This window comes from Nicotiana sylvestris, chromosome 7, assembly GCF_000393655.2.
Source record: "Nicotiana sylvestris chromosome 7, ASM39365v2, whole genome shotgun sequence".
Classification (NCBI taxonomy): Eukaryota; Viridiplantae; Streptophyta; class Magnoliopsida; order Solanales; family Solanaceae; genus Nicotiana; species Nicotiana sylvestris.
The window spans coordinates 69,093,132-69,105,020 of NC_091063.1; positions in this window are offsets into that span (position 1 = coordinate 69,093,132).

An 11,889-nucleotide genomic window follows, 5' to 3' on the forward strand; every position below is an offset into this window, starting at 1 on the left:
GATACAAATGCCTTAAACAGATGAGAAGGCAAATGAGAGGTGTGTTTAAATCCTAAACATTAGGCCTTCTTTTATAGGGAAAATTTTCCAACCAAATGGCTAACCCACCGATGTGGGACTTTGCCAAATTCAACAAATTTCTCTCCATAGACCTTACAGGTTGTTATAATAGGTTTCAATAGATCCTCCACTTTGTTTGAGCCTTGTCACCTTCCTCTTAAGATCATAAACCTGTACTGTAAAGTGTTGCTACCAATAAAATATGTTATAGCAATAGCATCTTTCACAGCTTTTGCTGTTGGAAATCTGATGTAATTACCAATTAGACTTGGATCCATAGAGTTGATCAACCGTCTCTTCACCCCTGCATTTTTGGTTCTCCACTTCCTGAAACTTCAAGAGGTTGTGGGAGATCTCCATTTGTGTATCCCAACTTGTTTTTTTCTGAGATGTACATCTCTACAACTTGGGACCAAATTCCATAATTGGTGTCATTTAACTTGACGCCAATTGGTGCTGATATAGGTTCATGACTAGTTATGATTGGTGTTTGACTTAACATCTGTGATATAAGTCGACAAGGATTGAGTTTTCACCTCAGGAGTCTTCTGTTGAGGGAGTAGATTCTCTCATTGCTTTAGTCTCTTGTCTCTCTTTTTTTTCCCTTCTTGTTATTCCACAAAAGATGCCTCATATCCTAGAGCATACACCTACTCTGATACCATGTCAAGAATGGTAACCTTTTATTTCATACTATTCTTAAATACAATGAATACAAGATGCTGTTTATATAACATATACAAAGGATCTATACTTTGAAGGTAATAACTACTGTACATAAGTTTAGGCTATCATCTTGGAATCAATAATTGTAGACAAATAATAAGGAATCCCTAATCTCTCCCAAAAATTGTTGCGCAAATCTTCTGTTATAGCTCATGCCAACACATTATATAACTAGTGACGACGTGCTTGTGCTACACCCGGGCCCAATCTTAATATGAAACAGCCGAATATTTTGTATATAAGAATGACCGAATGAAAATTTTTTGCCAACTAAAATAATAGTTGTAATGTGTATACATTTACTAATTCATGATCTCTTATGTATTCTTAAGCTAATTGATTAATTACATACCATATATATTTGAATTCATACGTGCATGGTGATAAATTGAATTTCATTTAGCTGCAAATGTCTAACAAAAAGAGCATGGAAATCACAGAAATACAGTCTTTTCCCTTTGTAGTGAGCTTCGAAAACCTAAAGGTTTTCTTACTGTGGTATTTGTTTGCTATTCAATTTATGTACAAGTAGGTTTCCAAGATGTTAATAGTTACATGAAGTGCATGAGTATTGTATATCTAAATTTTAATAATTACTGATTGATTAATTATGTGATCTTTTGGGAGTTCTTTTTATACATAACATTCAACTATATGCTTTCTAATGAAAGTTTTTATAAGCTTACATCTCTTACTTTAGGCTTCTCTTTTATAGTCTATAATTACAAACATGCATAGTGTTTTATAAAAGCAGATTCCCTTCAATAATGGAGAGACCCTTTACTTTATCAAAATTGTTTTTATTACCCCAATAATTCATTGTATGGGGAATTAATACAGATCCTAGCATTAAGTTTACTGAAATAGATAATATTGCTAGTACTTCAAAAAAAAATACTGCTAGTACTTTATTGGCAGTAATGGATTTTCCTGAAGATGAATTTTTAGAAAAATTACAATATTTTATCAGTCAAAAAAGGTTGCTTGGCCACAACTAAAGGTCTCTGGTCTGGTATCGTTCTTCTCCTTCCCTCTTCTATTGTTGCAAGTACTGTTAGCCTAAATAATAGGCTAAACAGGTAAGTGTTAAAATTGGTTTTCGAAAGTTATTTACTATACATGCTTAGTAGTTAGGAGTTTACTGTGTCAACCCGATGGGGTTTTGGTTTAAGAACTATATAGACCAGGCAGTTACCAATCTCGATAGTAGACCATGGTTAGTCCAACCTAACCGGTGGGGCTCGGAGACCCATTTAGGCAGGTGGCCGTTGAAGGGTTGTGAGGAGCCTCGTGGTTTAAGGTTTACTGTAGAGGTTAGTAGCTGGCCAGGACTGGTGTTCTTGTAATTCATTCGTGAGCCCTATTCGGAAGCGATCCTGTACCCCCTTGGTAGAAACACTGGTAATATTGAGGTTACAGAAATAGAACAAACCTCAGATGGCACTATTAAAATCAGGTTAAATGAACCCGTACAAACTGATAATATCAGTTTATCATCTAGATTGACTAGATCAAACTCCTCATACATTTCTCCGATTGATTATGTGGTAGATTTTCCATCTAGAGCATCCACATCACAAATTAGAGAAAGCAATAGAATAAATGATATTAGCATCGACAGTGATAATATCGTCAAGATTAATACAGATCTTGAACCAACTGCTTCCAAAATGGATTTTTCAAATGGTGTTACTAATAGTTTAAAACCAAATAGATTTTAGTCCGGGATCACCGGCAAGAAAAATGATTTTAGAAGAATTTCTAAAACCCAGATGGGCTGTTTTCAGAAAATGGTTTCATGAAAACATGACTCCTGAATTGATACAATTTTTTAGACTTGACTTTTATACAGAAATTAGCAAGAAAAATAAAATTATTGCTTTTGTTCCATGGTTTATGTCTAAACATGTTTATAACTATATTTCCGTGTTAGAAAGAGATTATACGCTAACAAATGAAAATATTATCAATTTTATTTTTCCACCCCAACAATCTTTTCATATAGGGGAAAAGGATAAAATTATTTACTGCACTACTTTTTCAAAAATATTTGAAAACGATGTTGCTGCAATAACGACAAAGAACTTGAATACTATGCTTACTCAGAGCAATTATTGTAACGACCCGACCGGTCGTTTTGAACTTTTGCACTTTGATCGCCAGTTCTCGGGCATGACTTGCCCCGTGTAACGTATTATGACTGATGTAAATCGTTGGTTTTGGTTTTCAGGAAAAATCGGAATGAATTTGAAGGAACAGTCTCAGTTGAAAGCTTTGAATTTCAAAGGTTTGACTAAGAGTTGACTTATTTGTATATGAGCTCGGATCAGAAATTTTATGATTTGTATAGCTTCGTTGGGTGATCTATGATTTAGGAGCGCGATCGGAATGCATTTTGGAACTCCGTGGAAGGATTTGGCTTGAATGGGCAAAGTTAATATTTTGGCGAATTCCGGTTGATAGGTGAAATTTTGATCCGAGGGTCGGAATGGAATTCCGAGAGTTGCTGTAGCTTTTTTTTGTCATTTTTAATGTGTGTGCAAAATTTCAAGTCATTTGGACGTCGTTTGGTCGACTTTTTGATCGAATTCAGATTTCGGAAGTTTTGGAATTCTTAGGCTTGAATCCGAGGGTGATTTGATGTTTTGATGTTGTTTTGAGTGTTCCTAAGGTTGGAAAAAGTTTCAATTATGTTATGGGGTGTGTTGTCATGTTTGGTCGGGGTCCCATGAGTCTCAGATAAGTTTTGGAAGAGTTTTTGGAAGATTTTGCCGTTTTGAGCATAAGCATGTAATGATCCAAAGATCCATTTTTAGTTCCAGAGAACGAAATTTGATTTCGAGACTTCCGAAATTTTGATAATGAATTATAGGACTGATCTGGAAAGTTTGGTCTAATTTCATCAAGTCGCGATTGAGTTTTTGACACGAAATATGAGTTAATTGTTTAACGAGCGAAATGGGTATTGAACTGAGCAAATGAGCTCCGAATTGAGTTTCTATTGAAGGGATATGTTCGTATTATTATTTTTTGACTCATAGGAAAAAAAATCATTGAATTCCGAGTTTGTATGATGGAGTTAGAGCCTTTTTAGTGAAAAGAAAAGCTGCTGCAATTTTCTGGGCAGTTTCTGCATTTTTCGCACATGTGCACAGTGACCGCACCTGCGTGAACGATACCGTGTACAGTACTCCATGAACATTACCGTGTACAATACCCCGTGAACAGTACCCCGTGTACAATACCCCATGAACAGTTACCCCATGAACAATACCCCGTGAACACTCGTGAACAGTGTGAACATTACGGACAGAATGTTAAGTTTTGGAAAATGGGACGAATCCCATTTTTCATTTTTACCAAATTGGAGCTCGGGGAGAGGCGATTTTTGGGATATTTTCAGAGAAAACAATGGGGTAAGTGTTCTTAACTTAATTTTGGTTAGATTACCCGAATCTATTACTAGTTTTGGTATTTGATTGGTGATTTTAGTTGGGAAAATCTTCAAAACCCTCTTGGTTTAATTTGAAGATTTGAGGGTCAAGTTGATGTCTAATTTTAGTAAAATTGGTATGGTTGGACTCGTGGTTGGGTGAGGTTTCATATTCTGTAACTTTTGTCGGGTTCCGAGATGTGGGCCCCACGGGCGAATTTTGAGTGCAATTTCGGATTTTTAATGGAAAATGTAGAATTTCCTATGGAATTAATTCCTATAATTTTTATTAACTGAATCGAATTATTGTGGCTAGATTCGAGGCATTCGGAGGTCGATTTGAGAGATAAAGGCATCGCGAGCTAGAGAATTAGCCGGTTCGAGGTAAGTAATGATTGTAAATACTGTCCTGAGGGTTTGAAACCCCGGATTATACGTCGTTGTATTACTTTGAGGTGACTTGCACGCTGGATGACGAGCGTGGGGTAGAGCACCGCTGGGGATTGTAACCTAGTCCATCCCGAACGAATATTTTAATGCGTATTTGATAGTTAATTGTTTGACATTATTATATTTTTGGGTTGTATGCCATGTTTGGGGCCTTGTGCCGACTTGTGGAGACCCTTAAGGGCATTTTTACTATCTTTCCTCACTCTATTTGTTTGAAAGCATATTCTCAGTCATGTTTTACCTGTTTATTGCTCAAATCTAGCTTTATCACTATATTCTTAACATGTGGAAATTGTTTTGGACTGAGTTACCTATTTTACTGAGATAGACTGAGGGTCTGATTGTGAGATTTATGACTGAGATAGACTGAGAGTCTGATGGTGAGGTTAATGACTGAGAGAGGCCGAGGGCCTAGTTGTGAGGATTCTATATCTATGGATCGGGCTGCACGCCGCAACAATGTGTGTGTATATATATATATATATATATATATATATATATATATATATATATATGGATCGGGCTGCACGCCACAACGATACTTATATGGATCGGGCTGCGTGTCGCAGCAATATAGTACTTGGGCTGTAGGAGCCCCTCCGGAGTCTGCATACCCCCCAGTGAGCGCAGTCGACTATTATATGGATCGGGATGTGCGCCACAATGATGCATGGATCGGGATGCACGCCGCAGCGGTTACATTGATTTTAGTTATTGTGAGAGATATACGGATTGGGCTGCACGCCGCAACAATTACTATATGGTACCAATTGAGCGTGAATGCTGAGTGCGAGTACTGATTGGTAAGAGTTGAGTCACGAGCGACAGAGAGGCTATCCCAAGGGGCGATAGATATATACATTTATATGAGTGGTGTTTTGCCTGAGAGACCTGTTTATGGACTTATTGATTTCACTCCTTTTAAAATGAGTTTCTATCGAATATGTTGATTTATTGACTGTTTTCACTCATCTTTATATTGAGCCTCTATCGGAAAGTTGCACAAATGTTTTAAAACATTTTTTTATTTAAACTGGGGTTTATGAGATGTTCAAAAATTAATCACTGATTTGACATTGGTTATTTCCACTAAGATTTTCAAGTTATGAAGTGTTTGTGATTACTGTTTTGCTCGAGGAGCTGTTTTACGAACTATGCTTTGCCTGAGGGGCCGATTATGACTTTAATCTCTATTATTATTTGAAATGGTATTTAACCCCTACTGAAACTGTTCGAAGGTATTTCAAAGATGATTTTTACTAAAAGCTGGATTTTAAAAGGGAAGATTGGCTCATATTATGATTTGAAAGCCTGTTGTGTTTATTGAACCCAGCGTAAATGTGGATTCATTATTTCCTACTGCTCAGCCTTTATTTACTCTTATTACTTACTGGGTTGGAGTACTCACATTACTCCCTGCACCTCGTGTGCAGATTCAGGTATATCGGAACCCGGTAGCGGGTGTTGATAGCTCAGCCGCGGAGTCATCAAAGTTAGCAAAGTGGCTGCATGACGTTTACAGTACTGCTTCCTTCCCCTCATTGTTGTTACTGTATTTAGTACATTTTTTGACTTTTTTTGTATTCAGACCTTGATAGTTGCTCTTGACTAGTGACCCCCCGATGTCGGGCTTGTATTTTATTCCGCACTGTTATTCCAGGATTTTATTATGAAACATTGTTTAATTTAAAGACATAAAAATGACTCTTAATGCTTAAAGGGTTAAGGTGAGTGTTATGTTGGCTGGCTTTGTCTTCACGAGAGGCGCCATCATGACCGGGCCGGTTTGGGGTCGTGGCAAGTTGGTATCAAAGCCTAGGTTACATAGGTCTCATGAGTCATGAGCAGGTTTAGTAGAGTCTTACGGATCGGTACGAAGACGTCTGTATTTATCCTCGAGAGGTTGCAGAACCTTTAGGAAAACTTCACATTCTTGAATTCTTATCGTGCGTCCTTTGATTCAGCTTGAAATGTAACTCTTTGAATTCCTTCCACGTGTTTGTATGCGCGCATGATCGCTCAGTATCAGATGTGCCTTGATGGTTTGTGATTTCCCGATTGAGGGGCGAGGTGTGATCTCTGTAAGTTGATGTTGGGCTAGTCTGAAGGACTTGAGGCCGAATCTTTGCCTATGGCTTGAGCACCGAGGTGCTGATTGTGTGAGCAAGTGTTTTGAACTTATATGTTCGGTATTGTCCCTATTAGTAGAAGTGACGGTTGAGTTACTATGTGATGAGTATGTTAGTACTGCAAGATGTATTCATATGATTTGGAAACGACAAGAAGGGTCTGCTGGAGATAGAAGAACTATTAGGTGCTTGGATTCCATCTTGATTTGAGGTATAGCCCTGAGTTATAGGCGTGTGAAGAATCGTTTCATGTTTCCCAGTTGTGAGTGAATTAAAATAAAATTCATGTTGCGGTATGAGTTCAGACTCAGGAAGACTAAGTGACTGCGTACAGTTTATGATGGTGGAAGGTATACATAAATGTTAGTTAAGGCGGAGCAGGTGGGTTATCTCCTGCAAAGTATTCTGGAGTTGTGTGATCTTTATGTTGTCTGTTAGAAGATCCCATTTACAAGTAAAATATATATGTGAATTTAATTTGGGTCGCTTAAGAGAGTGGGTTTAATTGTTATGAGAGTAAATACGAGATTTGTAGAAGATATGAAGTAACAGATGGTCTGTGTTCCACGAGCTTATGAAGGATTGAGTTAATCTCACTATGGTATTATGGCTGCAATAAAGCGTATGTGTTATGAGTTATGGTGCGTGTTTGACCAATGGCTTTGAGCCAAGTGGGGGAGTCCGCTATTGAATAGTTGATTCCACGGTTATATGCTCTAATGGTCCCAGTTCGAGGCGCATTTGTGAATCAGTTATGGCTCGAGTAAAGGAAATTTCAATAAAGGCTATGTTATGCTTTATGGGTGTACGAGAATCGGGGAATGAGTTAGTCCTCTAAGTTTAGAGCATGCATCTACCAGCAATCTGAGAGTAGATGACGAGATTAATAAAATCTCTGAAAAGTATGCTCGGAAACCATACCAAAGAATGTTTTACTATCCAAGACCAACTCCTCAAGATGTCCTAATAGAGGAACAGGACAATGACCACTACCACCAAGGTTACAATGGGTCAGATATCTATGAATGGAATATAGATGGTCTTGCTGAAAGACAAATCTATACGACAGTACATAGGATGCTGATATATAGTACTATCTGTAAAGTTAATAAAAATACAGATAGAACAATATCAGAAATGATTATTGCTGGATTTACTGGTCAAATGAAAGGCTGGTGGGATAATTATCTCACCCAAGACCAGCGCTTTCAAATAATGCATGCAACCAAGACTGAAGATGATAAGATTGTTCAAAACTCAGTCTATTCTTTAGTCATGAATATCATTGAACACTTTTCTGGAAGATGGTCTGATAATAGTGAGACCATTAGAACAATGCTCCAGAATTTAAGGTGTAAAACCCTCACATCTTTTAGATGGTATAAAGATGTTTTCTTATCCAGAGTGATGGAATTACCAGAGAGTAATAGTACTCATTGGAAGTCTAAGTTCATAGATGGACTCTTACCCTTATTTGCTGAAAGGATTCGAAAAGTCCTTAGAGGCACTGGAATGAGTATTGATTATAATAACTACTCATATGGTAAACTATTTAGTGTATGCACTCAGGAAGGTTTAGCTCTGTGTAATGAGATCAAGCTAATTAAGAAACATTGTCTTAATTCAGGGTCTTTAATAACCCTTAGTAAATCAATAAAATTGTCATTAGACAAAACATTGATCTTTAAATCCCTAAATTGGGAGTAGATATTAAAAAGTTCATCGTCAGTATTACAACAATGATTTGAGCATTGTCCTTTATTACAGGAATCTTGCTCTTCTTCAGAAGATGAAGTATAACTTTCTTCTTGAAGGACCCTTAGGTTTTCACTTGTTGATGAAGATCCTTCATCAGTATCAGATATTTCTGGAGAAGAATTCAAAAGAATCTTTGATATGATCATCTAAATCCAGTTCTTTGATCTTATCTTTGATCTTGCAATCTTTTGCATAATGGCCTACTCTTCCACATTTATAGCAGGCCTGAGGATTTTTAGACTTTATGAAACCCTTTCTGGCTTTGTGAAAAGCCTTTCTTCTTTGGGTTTTTTCATGCCGTTTTTCCGGCGAACCCTTCTTATTTTTGAAATCCTTTTTATGGGATTTCTTTCTTTTGGATGGTATATCAATGGCGAATTGTTCATAGAATTCACCTAGTTGTTGTCTCTCAGTGAGACGATGTTTCTTAATTTATTGGTTTAGCTTGATCTCATTACACATAGCTAAACCTTCCTGAGTGCATACACTAAATAGTTTACCATATGAGTAGTTATTATAATCAATACTCATTTCAGTGCCTCTAAAGACTTTTCGAATCCTTTCAGCAAATAAGGGCGGGAGTCCATCTATGAACTTAGACTTCCAATGAGTACTATTACTCTCTGGTAATTCCATCACTCTAGATAAGAAAACATCTTTATACCATCTAAAAGATGTGAGGGTTTTACACCTCAAATTCTGGAGCATTGTTCTAATGGTCTCACTATTATCAGACCATCTTCCAGAAATGTGTTCAATGATATTCATGACTAAAGAAGGACTGAGTTTTGAACAATCTTATCATCTTCAGTCTTGGTTGCATGCATTATTTGAAAGTGCTGGTCTTGAGTGAGATAATTATCCCATCAGCCTTTCAGTTGACCAGTAAATCCAGCAATAATCATTTCTGCTATTGCTCTATCTGTATTTTTATTAACTTTACAGATAGTACTATACATCAGCATCCTATGTACTGTCGTATAGATTTATCTTTCAGCAAGACCATCTATATTCCATTCATAGATATCTAACACACTGTAACCTTGGTGGTAGTGGTCATTGTCCTGTTCCTCTATTAGGACATCTTGAGGAGTTGGTCTTGGATAGTAAAACATTCTTTGGTATGGTTTCCGAGTATACTTTTCAGAGATTTTATTAATCTCGTCATCTACTCTCAGATTGCTGGTAGATGCATGCTCTAAACTTAGAGGACTAACTCTAAATTCATCTAACTTCTTAACAAGAAGTTCTTCAATATTTTCTAGACTTACGTCATCCAGACTTTTTAATTTAAAGTCTTTTACCTCAAGAGGTGGTTGGATACTGGTAGTAGCGATCTTCTCTTTACCTTTAGTATCCTTTTGTTGGATTTTTTGGACTTCAGCTATAAGCTTGTCCAATTTCTCATGGATCTTAACAACCTGTTCACCCAGAATACTCACATACATGTTAGTATAATTGTTCTAAGTAAGCATAGTATTCAAGTTCTTTGCCGTTATTGCAGCAACATTGTTTTCAAATATTTTTGAAAAAGCAGCGCAGTAAATAATTTTATCCTTTTCCCCTATATGAAAAGATTGTTGGGGTGGAAAAATAGAATTGACAATATTTCCATTTGTGAGCGTATAATCTCTTTCTAACACGAAAATATAGTTATAAACATGTTTAGACATAAACCATGGAACAAAAGAAATAATTTTATTTTTCTTGCTAATGTCTGTATAAAAGTCATGTCTAAAAAATTGTATCAATTCAGGAGTCATGTTTTCATGAAATCATTTTCTGAAAACAGCCCATCTGGGTTTTAGAAATTCTTCTAAAATCATTTTTCTTGCCGGTGATCCCGGACTAAAATCTATTTGGTTTTCAACCATTATTAACACAATTTGAAAAATCCATTTCGGAAGCAGTTGGTTCAAGATCTGTATTAATCTTGACGATATTATCACTGCCGATGCTAATATCATTTATTCTATTGCTTTCTGTAATTTGTGATGTGGATGATCTAGATGGAAAATCTACCACATAATCAATCGGAGAAATGTATGAGGAGTTTGATCTAGTCAATCTTGATGATAAACTGATATTATCAGTTTGTACGGGTTCATTGAACCTAATTTTAATAGTGCCATCTGAGGTTTGTTTTATTTTTGTAACCTTAGTTTACCAGTGTTTTGAGGTGCAACAACTTCCTCTATGACCCATTCTTTAAGGAAATCGATTTTATCCCATTTAATAGGCCTTCTGGTAGTTACTTTGGATTTACCAAAGTTGGTTTCTATAAGAATAGTTTCATTTTTGAAGTCCATGATTTTGCACATAGGATTCAAAGTATACAATGGTTTATAATAAATCCTATAGCAGATATATATAACTTCTGTACCAGGCAAATAGTCATAACCATGCAATTTAATGCTAAGTATTAAAGAATTCTCATCATTAAGAGAAATTTGCAAATTGGGGTAAGCATTAAAGTAAACAGGGCCATAAGCCAAACTGGTTTGCACAGTCCCTATAAGAGACTTTTTCCAGTTCTGATTTCTGCCATCTCTGAGAGTTGTTATAAAGCTTTCAAGTAAGCCTCTTAAAGTAAGTGGCTTAAAGACGACTTGTATTAAGACTATGTGTATAAATCTATGTGAATCCATATAAGGGGCTAAATCACTTTCAGATAATAATCTGAACGTAGCATGATCACTATCTACGGTGGTCGTCTCTTCAGTAGTTTTAACTACTTGTTTTAAACCTATTCTTTCGAATGTTCCTAACTGGTATATTACCTTAGGCTTGACTAATGGCATAGCCCACTTATTAAGTAGATCTAATTGTTGAGGTAATTCATATTCCTCTTTTCTACTGTTTTTAACAGTAGTCTTTTTCCTAATGATATTCATTAAGAAAATAGTGTTAAACTTAGCTTCTAAGGTTTTCCACTAATATGGCTCTGATACCAAGGGGGGTACAAGATCGCTTCCGAATAGGGATCAGGAATGAATTACAAGAACACCAGTCCTGGCCAGCTACTAACCTTTACAGTAAACCTTAAACCACGAGGTTCCTCACAACCCTTCAACGGCCACCTGCCTAAACGGGTCTCCGAGCCCCACTAGTTAGGTTGGCCTAACCAAGGTCTACTGTCGATATTAATAACTGCCTAGTCTATATAAATCTTAACCCAAAACCCCATCGGGTTGACACAGTAAACTCCTAACTACCAAGCATGTATAGTAAATAACCTTCGAAAACCAAGTTTAACACTTACCTGTTTAGCCTATCATTTAGACTAACAGTACTTGCAAAAAGGTTATACCTGCAGATAAATGGGGTATGAGT